The sequence below is a fragment of the Ambystoma mexicanum genome, chromosome 6q (genome assembly GCF_040938575.1).
Source record: "Ambystoma mexicanum isolate Mex_15411 chromosome 6q, UKY_AmexF1_1, whole genome shotgun sequence".
Classification (NCBI taxonomy): domain Eukaryota; kingdom Metazoa; phylum Chordata; class Amphibia; order Caudata; family Ambystomatidae; genus Ambystoma; species Ambystoma mexicanum.
Window position 1 is genome coordinate 992,985,448 of NC_090937.1, and position 17,729 is coordinate 993,003,176.

General features: G+C 47.0%; 1 protein-coding gene across 19 annotated transcripts in view; it reads right to left on the bottom strand.

Annotated features, from left to right (window-relative positions):
• SORBS2 (sorbin and SH3 domain containing 2) overlaps positions 1-17,729 on the bottom strand; it is a 923,152-nt gene that overhangs the window by 710,893 nt on the left and 194,530 nt on the right. The gene's annotated exons all lie outside the window — the stretch shown is intronic.

Below are 17,729 nucleotides of genomic sequence, written 5' to 3' on the forward strand. Positions count from 1 at the left end.
ATGATTCAATTTATCAAAATCACAAAGCACGTATGCCTTGTACTATATCCCTCTTTCAATGACAAGCTCGTAAACAGAGATAGCACAAAAAATCTGCAACTGCTATCTGGGTTTTTATTAAGTCTTAGGTTATTTCTCTGAATACTCTGGGATAATTGTACTCACTTTTGTTTTGTCGTTCAAAGGCCTGGGACAGGTAGGGACATCAACCAGCTTCAGACAGCAGTGCCAGATACATTTCCTACCAGTCTGTCCACCTGCTTCCAAAATCCCTCTCATGTAATCTGGTGCTTTCTTGGGAAAGACCTCTGCATTCATTTGGTTCTGGAAAAGACCCTCTTAAGGAGATGTTCCATCAGCTACTTCCAGTTGGAATCCCAATCAGCTTTACTCAAGTCAGACTGCCTCTGTTTCTTTTCTTCTTACCCACAATTCTCTTCACTTCCCATAAGTTTGCGATTGAATGCTCCTCAAACTACACCAATGCAGCATCATTTGATACAGCAATGTTGGGCTGAACAGAGCTTGCAGTAGGTCGCTTACACGTACACACACCCCCAGGGCGTTCCCGCTTGCTATCATTGGCCCATTGCATTTTCAGGGTCATAAGGGAATGTGACAGTTGTGAGCTAGCCCCCACCGCAGGAATGAGCAAGCAAAATTGTACTTTACTGCTAATTTTCCTTAGAATTCCCTGTATGGACATGTGATGTTAATAAGAAATATATGTCCAAATTTGCAAGAATATTCTGAATCCAGAGAAACCCTTTAGGTGTTTGTCACAGCATGCATAACAGACTTAGTAGACAACATAAACATATGTATTATTTATATGTATGCTCTTTATATGTATGTGATCCATGTTTTCCAAATGAATGTAAATCTGTATCTGGTTTTATAATTTGGCTAATTTTCATTCTTTGAAAATGTCTGTCCTCTGCATTCCTTTACAGGGTGGATTGTTCTTTGTGGTGTGCTAGAACTTCCTGTTGTAATAATTATAAAGTACGTATTTGTATACAACCTTGACTGCACAGTCCCTTTTAACACTGGGTAATAATTGTATTTTCGCTGTATTTTCGCTACCAACGATCCACCACCTTACGGAGATAAACCTGCCGTTCTGTCCATGTTACCAAAATTGGACAAAGAGGCTTATAATTTGCTTGTGTTTCCAATCTGTTCGGATCCTTTCTGGTGTAGTAGAGGTGTGGGGCTGTTTTATGGTTTAGAAACTGATATTCATCCCTGGACCACTAGTGCCACGGAAGTTGATTCATCACACCTACCACCTCCCATCACTAAGCTGCTGGCTAGAGTGGGTCTGCTGTTGGAGACCTAATCCCAGCTCAGCACTGTTTTCACAGTTGTGCTGCATGCTCAATGTTGGATAACAAGGGACAGCTTTCGGCCCTTGTGTTTCAACTAACACTATACACAGTTGTTGCCAGGATTGATAGCATTTGGACAAAACTTCATTTGGATAATTAAGGAGTAATCATTTGAGAAGTAAACAAACACGATACATAGTGCATCTGTTTTGCTGACTGTACTGTGATTTGACTTTAATGATCAAGATTCATGTAAAATGTTAAAAGACATCTCTAGACAGGGAGGGATGCAAAGAAAACTCAGTTAGGGGGGAAACATCAGAGATAATATTTTAAGCAACCATTTAGGCAACAAAGTATTCACAATACATAATACTGTATTAAGGCTCCGACAAGCCTAGTGGATTGCCATGGGACATGCGGCTCTCCATCAGTGCCTTGAAAGGCACACACATCAGTTTCATAGGAAATTGACTCACATCTGTTTGTTGGTGCGACAGAATCAAGCAGTGGTTTCGAATGAGTTATGTACACATTATGCAGTGCTACTTGAAGACCAACTGGTCAAGCACCACAGAACGATGAAGCTCTAAAGTGCTGTGGTTATCACTGGATGCTTGCCAACATTACCCACACCCAGGATGAGGCTGCAGCTTATTGGCAGTGCCTATGCTGAAGCAGCACACAGAAGCATTACTTTCTGAAGAGGAGCCCCTTGTGCCAGTATTTTGTTGCTCTTTAGTATTGATGCTGGCAAAAATATGTGAAGTCCCACAAAATATTTCTAGCATTGACCTTTTGAAATATCAGCTACACCCAAGAAATTAGGCATTCACTGCTATGCTCAAAGATACTTTCCATGAAAAGAAATATTGTATGCTGTGACTGCAAGGTAAACACTTGAAAATATTGTGAGAGGAAATTACAGACAATAAAATATTAAAGAATCAGTAGGCAAAGTTCTCACAACAAATGTGAAATTGACTTAATCCGAGAAGAGACTACACCCGGGTGTAGCCTATGTATTGCATTTAGATGAATTGTTGAGGGTAGCCGATGTATTGCATTTAGATGAATTTTGAGGGTATCCATTGTATTTGTATCTAGATGTATCTTTGAGGATAGACAATACCATATTACACTAGGTGCATTTATATAGCCGATGGCCAGAATTTAGCCACACATTGAAATCACCCCCTTCTAAATCCAGCTGCATCTATGCAACGAAGAACCAGCCACGCCACACAGGTATGTATTACACTCCATGCATATGGACACTAGCCAAAGGCACAGCGATCCACCAGCACACATCTGCAATCATGCACTACTCTAAAACACATTGCACAACACATCTGCCATTAGAATGCAGCTATCCCCCACAATAACAATTTGGTCTATCTGCGCACATAATGATTTTACTGCTCTCACACACTAATTCGAACTTTGTTCTGAAGGTGTTAGATAAAATTGCCACAAACTAACTGCAAAAACATGTGGAGGACCTGAAGTTGCTGCATAATCAACAATCAGGTTTCCGGGCCTCCCATAGCACCGAATCTGCTATGTTGGACCTTCAGTCGTATATGTTGGGCCTGAGAGATAAAGGTAAAGCAGGCATTCTCATACTGCTCGACTTAAGTCAGCCTTTGACTTGGTGGATCACCAGCTCCTTCAGGAGGCACTGGCTAATATTGCAGGTTGTTCTCCCAAGGCGTTGGCTTGGTTGTCACCCTTTCTCAAAGACCGGAGTGCCAGAGTACACTGGGGTGACAATTTCTCTAAGGCCACTCCCATTTTTTACAGAGTCGCACAGGGAGCTAGCCTGTAACCTCTTTTGTTTAATTTATATCTAAGAAGCCTCTGCGAACACCTGGGACACATCGGCGTATTCTTTACAAATTATGCCGATGATACGCAGCTCATTTTGGAACTTACGGGTGATTATACCACTGACAGTGCGAACATTTCAGAGGTTTATCACATCATAGACCACTGGATGCAACACCACTGGATGTGTTTAAATAATACTAAAACAGAACTGCTGATCTTCGGCACACGACAGGCTAGATGCAAGTTGGGGAACGAATATAAGTCCTTTACCATTAAAGACGCCATCATCCCAGTGATGCCGCATTTTAAAACTCTCGGGATGATGGTGGAAGCCTCGGTGGGCTTGGAGGTACAGGTAAGCTACCTTCAAAAAAATAACGCCTACTATCTACGTCTTCTGAGAGCAATAAGACCCTTCAAATAATGAAGTCAATGTTGCAACAATTGCCAGAGCTATCATACTATCGTGGCTTGACTATGGCAACGTTCTTTTGCTAGGAGCCACAAAAAGGGAAATTCAAAAGTGCCAAGTCATACAAAACGATGCAGTTCGCATAGTCAAGAATATAAAAAACAGAGAACATGTGTCAACAGGGAGAAGAGCACTACATTGGTTAGGAGTGCAGGATAGAGTCAAGTTCAAGGCCATGACAATAATCCATAGATGCCTATATGGAGAGGCTCCCAGCTATTTCAAAAACATTTGTCCTTCTACTCACCTGGAAGATGTCTAAGATCAGCCGACAGGGGGGGCACCTTGAATATTCCCGTGGCCAAGTGTGCCTTTAGGCAAGGTAACTCCTTCCCGGTGAAAGCAGTAGACCTCTGGAACAAGCTGCCAATGGCATTAAGGTTAGAAGCAAACTACTAGTGTTTTAGGAAACTGCTTAAAACCTTGCTTTTTCAATGAGGTATAGAGTCCCTTTTCTAGGATTTCAATTCAACTTAATGAGGAGAAAGACGTGTCTTTGATGTCCTTGGTTCCCGCGCCCTGATGCCTGCGGGCTACCGGCGCGAAATAAGCAAGCACATAACATAACAAAAATAATAACACTCTTCAGACTACCTCTCTGCACCCATCCACATGCCGGCTTGACAGGGGTGACTGGCAGGCACTTGGCCACCCCTACCTACCTTTGTATTTGTTCAAATGCACTCATGCATTGTATAATTCTCTAACAAATTTCCCATATCTGGACCTCTGTCCCCCCAGGGCGTTCAGCCTACAGCACGCGTTGGGACCATGCCACTGGTGAAAGGCACTATACAAATGACAATTACATTACATTACAGAACAGAATACAGGAAATCAAAACGCTGGCAAGGAGCATATGCTATTTTATATCGATCACCGCCTATCCACATCACATTAAGATGAAGTGTAATCGCTTTTCACACGCATACATGTAGCTGTGATCAGAGGACATAATCCCCTAAATTAATGAAAACATATAATTGGACAAGCCTTATTGCTTTGAAGCCACCACTGGCACTGTACAAATGTCGATGTATTTACTTACATTATAGAGTTAGGGAAATGACATAAGCTGGACTCCCTGGAGGATGAACATTTTTTCAGATGCTTATAACGTTGCAGTCATTGGATGAAACCACACAGCAATTTCCTCAAAAATATACAACCAACCCTGAATTGTTTTTGGAACTTCTGTCAAGAATAGGAGTGTTGAGGGGTCACAAGTATCACATTTCCCTTGCAAAATCACTTACTGCACAGATTCCACCAAACCAGCACGAGAAACTGGAGTCCGGTTCCACTTGTGACCTTGGCTTGATCTGGTGAACATCTGTTGTTTTTTTTTATAACATAGCTGAAAAGGTGTCTTAAAATGCACCACTTAGAGTGAGTGATATTTCAAGCTGCCAGACCAATTAATGGATCCCGATTGTTCCATTTGGTTCTGTCCACTTGTCTGGGCATGAGGACTTCAGCAGAACTCCCTTTAATTGGCTCCTTGATTGTTTAGTGACAGACTGAAAATAGTTGGGCTGCCCACCATCTTGGGCCATAGACTTTGCAGGTGGTGAGAGGGGTTGCTCTGAAAACAAAAACAACAAGCATTGGCAATGCCAAATGTTTGCGCTTTTGTGTAGGCATGGGAAAAGCATTTGACAGGCACAGCCATAGTGGTATTAACTACCCATTGTTGGTAACAGGTGCAAGTACCTAGGCATCTAATAGCAGTGCCTGGCAAAAGCTTAAAACGTATGCACAAGCCAAAAATGTTGTTTTAAAAAGGACTTCAGTGGCTTTGTCAATGCTTTTTTTTAACAGGACTTTAGTGATGGACATGCAGCACGCTCATAAATCGAGTGGCTGAAAGCAGGCCTGGTAAGACATTTGTATTACACCAGTAATGTGTTTACAACTCCAATTAAGTCATTAAATCTCAGAAGACTGCTTTGAACAAACATTGGCAGGCAATTCGAATGCAACGTCTGATGGTGAGGCTTGATTAAAGTGATCTCAAAGAGTTCCCATGAGGAGGTGTTTTGGGTATTCAGAGGCAGTAATGGGTGGGAATGGCCATATGGATTAGCATAGCCATGGGCAGGCAATGGGTGGGTACATAACCAAACAACACCTACAGACTCTGTGTCCCTTTTTTATGTGATTCCTCCCCATCTGTACCCCAATGCAATAGTTTCAGCTTATAGGCATTGCAAGCGACACCTCATAGTCCAAACAAAAAATAAGCATATAGCAGCCCTCTGTGGCATAATCGGTAGCAGGATACAGAATAAGGGGATACCTTAGAGTTGTAAAAAGAAAAGAACATCCAATTCGGCAAAACGATCCACATACCAAGAGCCAGAAAAATAACTGGGCCATAATAAACTAAATATAGACTGTAGTTATCATCACATGCAGAATATTATTGCTGTGACAGAATGCCATCTGTGAGGGTTGAATAGTATAAGCTTTTTTTAATTTTTGGTTATACAATTATGTAGATAGATCTGTCTCTGAAATGGAGGTCTGTTAATGGGACCTCCATTTCACAATGCTCCATACTGTAAAGCATAACACAATCATGTAACTGCTGGGCCTGTCCACTGACATCTCTTAGCAGCTGTCTTGTGGTTTAGCAGCAAGCAACGCAGCACAGAGTGACATGTGCATTCCATAAGACGGAAGGAGCACAAAGCGCCAATAGGCAGGATTGACTTTAGCCTTGGACGGTCCTGATCCAAAATAAATTATATAACTGTGTGCTGCCAGAACCCGTGGCAGATGGAAAATATCAATATATGCCCTTTCTACTTATGACATAGTGGTCTCTGGGAATCAACAGGTATACTGGCCGAAAACAGTTGGTGTCATTTTATTATTTATTCCCTGCACCTTCAACCCTCAGTGAGTTTAAGACACACGCTGGCTGGTGCGCAGAGGCAGGCTGACAGGAGCACTGCCACCAACAGGAGGACTAGTAGTCAAGTCATCTGAGACCCAGGTGGTGCCGGGGCATCAGCCTTCACCACTGCCAAGCTCGGGCACGACCATCCTACAGTATGCGTCCTACTGGGTCAGTGAGGGGCGCACTGAAACTACCGGTGAAAGCAACACCCTTGTGTGGCTTGCCTGGGTGGGTTTACTGCACCGCTGGTACTCGGCCAGACGACCCTCATCTGGTAAGTGTCCACGCCCGGCTGTAAAACTGAGGGTATGTGTTTCATTCTGTGCCTTTCTGTATATGAAGACTATGGAAAAGTAAAGTCCAGGATAATGCCCAGTTGTCTTGTCTTCATGTCTGGGATGTTCGAAAAAAGCAGGGTACTTCGGGGATGCCGTGTCCGGGCCCAATCTAGGCTTGACACAGGCATAATGGACTATGCTCTTTGCAAACTGTTGAAGCTGCTGTCAGCGACCTCTCCTGCTCAGTTAGGAAAGCTTCAGCCTATGCTGGAAAAGTCCATTCAGCACAGAAAGCAGGCAGAACAGTATCTTTTGGATGGTCGCCCATAGTCATGCCAGAGGTCATGGTTTATTCAACACCTTGCAGCCATCATGCTTCAGTTTTGCAGAAGTCACTATAATTGAGACGGGTATGCCCAGCCATGGGTCTCGAGCTTGCCCTGCCAATGTTTCAAGCTGATGCCCATTGAGGCCGAAGCATCTTGATTGTGGTCTTGTGAAGGAGTGTAATACGGCAGTTTCAGCTGGACTGCTGTTTTTTTCTAAACTCTGGCCTTTAAGTTCTCAGAGTCAGCTCGGCCACGTATCAGTAAGGCAACATTAAAATAAGATTGGGATGACTGCAATATCTTTTTGTGATTTTTCTGGGACGGGAACATTTCAATACAGGTTATTTCTTTCAGGCATTGATCATTAATATTCTGAAAGGCACATTCTTCGACGAAGGCCAATTGAATAAAGTTTGAATATTTCACTTTAAAATATAGTCACTTCCAGTGATGTCACTTCCCAGAGCGTATGTTGAGTCCCTCACTTTATTCTTAGTTTTGGCTACAGTGTGTCGCTTAGCAAAACAATAAGCGAAACTATTTAATTGAAGATCAGCTAGGAGATAGGATGTAATAAGGGACACATAGCATGTGGGCATTGTTATTTACCCACCCACCAACCGTCCATGGGCATGCCCATAGCCCTTCCCACTCACTGCCTGCCTTTCTCCACCTAAAACACACCATCCTGAACCTCTTTCATTTAGCTCTATCATCAAACGTGTTGTAAAGGGACTTCCAGTGTTATTCCTAAGTAGTCTTCTGGTTAATGCATTAATTGTCACTGTAAAGCAGCTCCCGGTGTAATAAAAACATGTTGTTACCAACTTTGCCTTCAAACACTTGATTTACAAGCAGTGTCTCCTTGCATCTGTTCCTTGCAGTGAAGTCCGGTTAAAGACAAATGTTGTCAAAGCCAATGGTTTTGGCTTGTGAATAGGTATTCAATAGGTATTTGCCAAGCACTGACATATGCCCAGGTACTTCTGCCATTTTCTTGCTGTTGTTTTTATTTATATGCATTTATAAAGTGCACAAAACAGCCCAGAGGCATTGTGGCACAGTTGCATGAAATCGACTTAGTTACAATTGCACGTAAGTGTACTTAGTTATGCATGATGCGTTACATGGCGGGTGATAGGGCTGCAGAGGGTTACATAGTGTGTAGCATATCATTACATAACAAATTACATATATCTGTTGTAGACTAGGTGCACAAGTAGCTGGTCCTGGGAGCGTTGCCAGATTACTTGGGAGGTTCAGGCAAATAGACTCGTTTTGATCGCTTTGCGAAATGTGAGGTGTGAAGGTGCAGACCTGAAGGCGAGATGGAGGGAGTTCCATTGCCCAGCAGCGATGAATGGGAAGCTTACACCCTCTCCTCTGGAACACCTGACTATGGGTACAGGCAGCATGTTGGTGTAAGGTGTTCTTGGAGGTCTGGAGGTGGGGGGTATGTTAACTCTCTGAGAAAGGTAAGGCTGGGCTGTACGATGGATGCATTTTTGGGTAAGGGCCAATCTTTTAAAGAGGACACGTTCGCGGACGGGCAGCCAGTGGGCTTGTCGCCTGGCCGTGAGAATGTGTTCCCTTTTGGGGATGCCTATGGCGGCGCGTAGGGCATTGTTTTGGGTAGTTGTCACCTTATGACCAGGTAATACCATGATGGCGATGCCTCATCTTTCCCACCAAACAATTTCAGCAAGGGTCCTTACTGCACCGTGCTTGCTTCACGGGAAAGAACTATGCAACGGTGGAGGCAGGGGAGGGGCTGCGTATCTGGTGAGTATTAGGAGATAATTTGCAATGCTGGCCGTGAAATATCGACTGCATAGGGGCCTCCCGAGGGGCTTCCACAGGCAGTGTAATCCCCTGATCACACAAAGTGTCCAGGTAGAGAGAGCACTGAGCGATCATGATTTTATACACAGGAATAGGCCTACACTTGGCTGGCATAGCAGACTCACGCTCGGGCACTGTTGCTCAGCGTTTGATAACTCTTGCCTGGTGAAGGCCTAAACGAGCAGTTGACTCTATGTGAGAGACCTTCAGTCTGACACTCTCAGTTTTGTCAGATGGATGCCTGGGTAGACCCCTCAATGTCTTTTTCTCAGTCAGGCAATATTTGCTAGCAAGCACCACCAGACACTGAACACCACAAGCCGCTTGGCTGTGACCCAGCTCTCAGTTGTCAGCGCAGTGTCACAGTTTGTCACACTGCCGCTTGCTTCGGCGGTGCACAGCACAGTCTCACCCATGGGTTCCTATGATTACAGTTATTAGTTGAGATTAGCATACCACAAATTGAGGACGATCAACGTAAATTAGCATCAAATTGCTAACAGTTCAGTACGTTCCCATTTTTAAATGCTTTCAGCTGAAGATTAAATGGTGTAGAAATGATAAAACCATTAAGCAGACTAGGGAGAACAGATCTTAGCTGTAACGCAAAAGAGTGCCTTTTTCTTTTCTTCCATTCAGCTTTTGTTCCTGTACGATTTGTTGTATACCTAAAATGCCGGAATATGTTTTGGAAATATCCCAGTTCTGTCTTTCAGTCGTGCTCTTTTCCTCCCACTCTTACTGCTGATTATTTCTGCAAGCTGAGCCCAAGGCAGCCATTTTGAATTCCGGATGAAATGTTTTCTTTTGCAAGGGTAAAGATGAAAACATGTCAATGACATGGGGCACGAGCTTTTGGCTGGGCGCTCTTTAGAATCCTCCACCCACCATCACAGTGACCGAGTCAGACCCCGGCTCTTGACGTGTCTACCCGGATGCACTGTGTTCTATGGATGCACGAGCCCGTGTGCTGGCAGTCGCCGCCTTCTTGTCCAGACAGCTGTGGAATTGCGCGAAACAAGCAATGCATAGTGCATGTTGTCTTTTTGCTCTGCGTATCAAGATGGCCAGTCACATGCAGCTGCCCTCTACTTGATTTCGGCAACCCCGAGGTTCGGTTCTTCAGCTTTGAAGAACCTCACAATCAAATCAGATATTTTGTTTTGTTTGCTGATGTTGCTTTTGAAAATGAGAATATTTATTCTCTGTTCCAGGGCTGTGCCTTGAGGTTCTCCATCTTTTTCAAATATGAGTTCCCATTAAAAGCTGTATTGGTTGGAGTTCCAGGCGAAGATGGGGCGCGGTCTCTTCTGCCTTTCCTTCAATATAGAATCGTTCAACTTCCCGACCCTTTTCTGGAAACAGTGGTGTTGACAACCTGCCGTCTTGATTTAGGTTTTTAGATATTATGCTGGAATATCATCTTGGTTCTTTGGTACGTCTAACCATATGTGTACGGAGAACTTACTTCAACGACTGCAGTTCTAATTACTCACATTATATGTGTGTTTACTGTATTTTGTTTACTTTATTATGTTGTACAATTTGATGTATTTCTTTTCATTTGCATTGCTTTTTGTATGTTATCTTTTGTGAAGTCTGTGTGCTTCAAAATAAAGATGAACACATTCAAGTGTACGGGGGAATCACTCGCTCCTGGCTCTGGTGAAAATGGCAGAGCGTCAAATCACGTGAGCGGAGAGTCAGTCTGAAATCTAGGAGTTTAGAGATGTCTTTTCACCCTAAATCGAGGGCAGATCAGAATATTCTGCCCTTCGGGCCCAGGAAATGAAGTGGCGTGCCACAAAGCTACAGTGGACTACATAAGTAACGGCTTCCCGGGGGTACTGGAGGAGACAGCGAGAGAGGACTGGGGACCAGAGCGCTGAACAGCTAGCTTGGGAGGCTATAGGCAGCATATGTGGTAGCCACAAGAGAAAATGGTTGACCGATCGGGTATGAATGAAAGCAGGAATCCTATGCTAGCTGGCCCGAACTGCGTGGTTAAAAGCAGCACAACCCTTGATCCCCAATCTTGTACTCTACTCATGGCCAGTGCAAGGTGTTTTGCCACCCACAGCGAAAGTTCATGTTGCTGCCCCCCACCACCAACCACATATATTCTGACTATACCATCCCCTCATTCCAAATGTGCCCAACACTTTTCCAGTTGCATGTCTTGACTACCACGTTCACAAGGTGCCGGTTTCTGTCGTTCAATACTGTTGCTGGATCTGTGCAGCACCCCGACAAGAGCGTGATAGCAATTCGCACCCCGGGTTCTGTCCAGGGTGCAAATAGTTGTATTTTATTTTTGTACCGGTGATGGATTCCTTAAATATTGAGCAAGCCCAATCTCCCATGGAAAATAAAAACAGAAAAAGATGGCTGTCACCATAGGAAATGGAAAAGGGACTGTGTCCCTTTTCTATTTTCTGTGGCGGTGGACAGAGACAGGAAGGAGCTGAGGAGATGGGACAGGGAGCCCCAGCAGGTAAGTGGGGTGGGGGGCATGTGAGGGATGACATGTGGCTTGCGGGGGCAAGGTGTGTGGCTGTGCAAGGGCTCGCGGCTAAAGTGATGCGGCAACTAAACAAAATGGCCTCAGGTGGCTGAGAAAACACGGGTGGTACACTGGCAGTGTTTGCCCATGTTTCCAGCATCCTGATTTCCTGGGTGTACATTTTCAATTAACAACGGTTACTGAGTGAAAAGGCAGTCAATAATGCTAACAAATTAGTCACGAAACACATGCTATACTCAAATCCTCACCACCAGATTTAGAGCATCTATGCAAGTCTGGAACATCGTTCATGAATGATGTAACCCTCACATTCCAGCCAGAGTTTCTAGTTTCTTTTACCATCATATCATTGCATTAAATATCCCTTGGGAAGCGGAGATTGCACCAAGCACATGCCTGCATACTACTCATGCATCTTTTATATGTTATTCACACTCACAAAAATAGCAACACGAATAATTCCATAATTGCAATTTGAAGTATTGTCAAGCGAAGAGCACACCATCCTTCGGATATTTGGTTTCTATGTGCATTGACTTTGCCTGGAAATAATGCCGGCAATTGGCCTCTTAACTTATGTCTGCAGTGGCAGACACTGTAGGGAGATTACAACACATATCAATCACTCCTTGCAGCAGTTTGCAGAATGCATAGGCTGTGTAACCTCCCTGCTAGTTCCATTGGAGGAAGGATAAACCAACAGCGCAGTATACAAAAGGCACTGGCCCTCATTACGACCCTTGCGGAATTCGGAAAACGATGGCGGAAATGCAATACCGCCATCGAATAGCGCTCGGTGCGACTATGACCCGTCACCGCAAAGTACGAAGCCATTAGCGACACCGTAGTGAACGCCAACGCTAACTGCACCAAGCACGCGCGCGCGCGCCATGCGAAACCGCAAACACCACCATGGCGCAAGGGTACGCCAATTCCGACCCTAGCGGACATGTACCTAACGCCATCAAGCATGGCGGAATGTACCATTCCGCCATGGTGAGAAGTACGGCATCGCGAATCAACCGTAAACGGCCCCACTGAGTGCCTGTACACCGCTCCCTGCCCACAAAGTACAACTCCCCGTAGGTGCAATGAAGTCACAATGCAACCATTGAAATGTACAAGTCACCCATGCATGGCAACGAACAAAAGAAACACAAGAGGGGCCAATGGGAGCTGCAGGGCACAGATGGCACGAATACAGAAGCCATCCCAATGGACATGACCACAGTCCCCCACCAAGAAACGCACGCAAACACAGGCACCTGTGACCAGCAATATTCCGAGAATCACATCATTCCACCAGTCCACCTGGCTGACCGGCATCTGTTACACAAAACCCAATCCCCCGCCCCTGAGCATGACAACATTCAAACTGTCATATTGGCAGCCCCCATCCCTGACCTCACGGGCTTCGTAGGCAAACGCGCCCAGTACAGTACCACGCAACTAAACTCCGAAGCTGGAACCCAATGCAGATCTCCTCACAATACATCGCCCCCCAAATAGGCATATGCCACATCACTTGCAAAGAAAAACGCTACACGGGCCAAATCAGAATAGAAATTTAATGCACATCAAAATCACCAAGCCCATACAGCCATCAGGCCATGAACTCCAAAACACTTATCACCATTGTGGGCTGCATCCGCAAGAAATGACCAGCCACTACTTGTGTGTCGCCCTGTTCCCTCATGGTACACAGAGCCACATTCACGTACGAAAAGGCAACATGGAAGCGCACAGAACCGCAGGGCCGTCCCAATGGGGAGGCACTAGTCCAGCTGAAAGGCCGAAATGTTGCTCCGAGCCACCAGTACTGCGTAAGGGCATGTGGGCCATTGGCGATCGTCCCATAAGATCGTAATGCTGCTCCACTGATTAACACGAAGCAGCAGGTGTCGGGAGTAAAAGCCATCTGCAGGAGTGGCATACAGATGGCAGTGGCAAAAGGGGAGGAGATACCTGTCAACCAAAGGAAAAGAAAAAGAACAGAATGGCCATCAGAACTACATTCGAACAACTCACTTCAATGATCACACTAAATCCACAGCCATATGCATGCTAGCCCACTCCAAAGGATCATCACCACCCCAAAACCACTAGCGACTCATAACCATCTATATCGAGGTGCAAACACCATCACAAACGAGTGTACCTGTGCATGCGTCTGTCAAAACAGAATCCATCAGATGGGAATGTTAACGTGCATGGACACAAGTGTCTGAGGGCGCGTCGAGACAGGGAGGGCTCAACAAGGCCAGATAGACGATGGTCCCACTATGGCAGCCCTGCATCACAAAGCGTAGGGGAGGCGGATAGATCCCAAGAAGCCCTGTACATGGCAAACTCTGTATCAAATCACCTGGCCATGCATCCATTCATCATTCCCTCATCCCGGGATTAAAACGCCTGAATATTTACTCACATAACATTAGAAATATCCATTGAGTCTGTGCGTTATGCAGCCTGCAAAATCCACAGTGCCCCAGGCCGTAATTCCAGTGCAGTGAAGTAACATGTATTTGGGAACGTCCGGCCTCTTCGCCCACGTCGCTATTGCGCATCCCAAACTATTCATATCAATCATTGCTTCCTCGCCATGGCCCCTGTCTCAAGGACATTGAACAATAGTACGTTATATTTGCAGTCAGACCTGTGGGCATTTCCTCGCCGCTAGCTGAAAACCGAAAGCGCCGCCCTCCGAATTCCTCATTTGCAACATCACGTCGAAGAGGCATCTGTGGCCGTTTGAAATCACTAATTATTCCATCGAGTGCGGCAGTGTGTGAAAATGGCAACTGCCTTCACCCACAAATGGGACGCCCCGCCCGTCGTTGCAACTCGGTACAGTGATGCATGACGGCCCACCGTTACTCGAGTACTACGTTCCACTGACCCTTCACAAGTCTGTTCGCGACTGCACAGATAGTATGTGAAACAATGGGACCACAGCAGAATGAACATATCAACCAATCTTACACGGCCATCGGGTACAAATACATGATTGCAATAGCAAGATGCCATTCCCCGAATTGCAGCGTTGTGCGCGGGACGTGCTCGGCCAAAGGGGAGAGCAGTTTGCACAGGTGGAATTAATCACCACAGGTGGAGGCCATACAGCCTGAAAACACATAAATTGCACAGCCAGTCTCCTCCCACAACCACACCGAAATGCTACCGGCAGGACTCGCGATGTTGGCCCTGGGGGACCTGATAGCACTGCAAGTACTCCAACTCCAAGAAGAAGACGAACACCAACTGCAACCGGCCGCACGAAGGAGACGCAGGAGGAGGAGGAGGCCAAGGCAGGGCCAGCAAGGGCCGCCAGCACAGCCACTACCACCACGCAGGCAGCCCGCAATCGCACGCCTCCGAGCACATCCGTTCAACCTCACTGATGAGCAGATCCACACCCTCTACCGTCTGGACCGGGACACCATAGCCGCCATTGTGGACATGACACAGGCTGACCTTGTCAGCATGATAGATAGCCCAACCGCCATCCCACCCCTACTGAAGGTGGTGTCTGTACTCCACTTCCTGGCCACAGGCACCTACCAGCACACAGTCGGACAGTTGCATGGCATTTCTCAGCCACTGTTCTCACGGACACTATTTCAAGTGCTCGATGCCCTCCTGCAGCACGCAGACGACTACATCTCTCTACCACGCTCGGAGCAGGAAATTACCAACACAAAAGTGGGATTCCATGCACTTGCCGGCATACCGGGTTGCATTGGTGCCATCGACTGCACCCATGTGGAATTGGTCGTCCCACATGCCATGGAGGCCCAGTACCGCAACCGAAAACAATTTCATTCCCTGAATGTACAAATGGTGTGTGACTCCAACAGGATCATTACACATTGTTGTGCCCGATTCCCTGGCTCAACCCATGATTCTATGGTCTTGAGGAACTCTACAATACCACGCTACATGGAGCGACACGCAGGGAACAGATCCTGGCTACTCGGTGAGTCTCATTACATGCATGATTATGTGGGGTATGTGATTTGGCAATGACCTGGCAGGAAGGGGGGGGGGTGTGCGTACGTAGCAATGGCATTCCACATCATACGTTTCTCGTCCACATACAGGTGATGCTGGATATCCACTGAAGAGATGGCTCCTCACACCAGTCCGGAACCCACGGGACCAGCATGAGGAGGACTACAACCATGCCCACTCACGTACCCGTGTAGTCATTGAACAGGCATTCGGCCTACTGAAGACTCGTTTCCGCTGCCTCAGCAGGTCTGGCGGGGCACTCCTGTACCGCCATGAGAAGGTTGCAAAGATGGTCATGGCATGTGTCATGCTCCACAACATGTGCGTACGTAGAAATGTGCCCATGCCCCCTGACGCAGAACTGCAAGCACCTGATGATGGTCATGATGAGGGTGGGGATGTGGCAGCACCTCATGGAGTCTGCGAGGCACCGGAGGCCCGTGACATTCGTCAGCATCTCATTGATGCATGCTTCTAGCACTCACGCCTGGTGGCTGATACATGGACACGGGACTCGTGGCACTGCGTGTGTCTGGGACATGCACAATATGGACTGTACGCCTATGATGGCCTAGTACACAACGAACAATGTCCACACGTCTCATTGGTTGATCGTGCACTTTTTATGGCATATGTGATGTCATGTTGAACACCCTATCGACCCGCCACCCAAGTGAGCCCAACACACCCCCTCCACCCTCCTACCTCCCCCCCGAACACCAGTGTCCAAAGATGCTCATTGTCAGTGGGCTGTCGCTATTGCAAGCCCCCTCTGCGGGTATCAGGGGCACCCCTGCCTGTGGAGCGCAGGTTCCTCCCAGATCTACGTTGGGGGCTGCCCTGGACGGAACTTGCAACGGATGATGTGTCTGCCTGCTCACGTCCATGCATGTCCCTAAGGGTTTGCGAGAGCTCAGTGAGCACACGGCGCACAGCGGCAAGTTCAGCACATACGTCTTTGGACGTCGCATGCAGTTCCCCCCTCAGGCTCTCGGTGCTTCTCTCCATTTGGACTCTCAGGCTCTCGGTGCTACTCTCCATTTGTGCCCTTAGCATCTCTGTACCTCTCTCCATTTCTGCCCTAAGTGTCTCAGTTGATGTTTCTATGTCTGCCTTAGTGCCCCCACATTCATCGGCATGGTCCTTGAGGAGTGTGGCCAGTTGCTGCTGTTGTACGATTAACTGGTCGAGGGACTGTTGCCTCTGCTGGGCCATGGCCATTTGCGGGGGTGTCACAGAGGGGCTGTTGTCCTCATGTTGCCTTGCCACAGGGCTTGTGGGGGATGGCCAGTCGTCGTCTTGTGGGTGCCCCTGCGTGGTATCCTCATGTTGTACGGGATGGGACAGACAGGGGGATTGGGACAGGTCATGGATGGATCTGACTTCGACATCCCCGTTTTCTGTGTCCGAGCATGCTGCCATCAATGGGGTGTCACCTATGGTGCTGCTGCCACCAGAGGCAGTGCCTTCTGTGGCATCCATTGGGGGGACCTGTGGTGGTGGTGTTGTGGGCATGCTGGCTGCTGGGGTGCCTGTTGATGTTCCCTCCTCTGTGCTGCCACCTGATTTGTGCTGCTGCCGTGTCTTGATGCGTGCAGCTGAGGTGGAGGGTCTCTGGCCGTTGGTCTTGGCCCTCTTTGCAGGTGTGCTGGTAGGGGTGTCCTGAAGCTCGTCGTTTGGATCGGACCCTGTGGTGGAGTAAAGGAGGGCGAGGGTTATTGATGGGTCTGTGGGAATTGGAATGGCATTGTATCACATGCTTTGGGGTGGTACCTGAGGGTGATTTGGGTCGGGGCCTTGGAGGTGCTTTTATTTGTGTGTGGAGTGAGGGTGCAGTTGTTTGGCAGCCTGCAGTTAGGGTGTGCCTGCTGCACGTCTAGTGCGTGTATTAGGGTTTTTTAATTATTTATGTATTTATTGTGTGTTTTAACGTGCGCTATCAGGCCGATGTGTGTGGACGTTCTCCTGGACATGTGTTTCTGTTGCACTATGTGGACGCATGGTACTTCACATGGATGGACTGTGTGGATTTGGCATTGTTTTATCTGGCCCACCTACCTGAATCTTCGGATGACTGCACTCCTTTCTCCATCCCTCCGACTCCCTCTATGCTCTCCATTCCGATGGTGGAGGCACAGATTTCTTCCCAGGGGGTCAACTTGATGGGTGATTCAGGACCTCCCCCGGTGGCTGTGGCAATGTTGCGG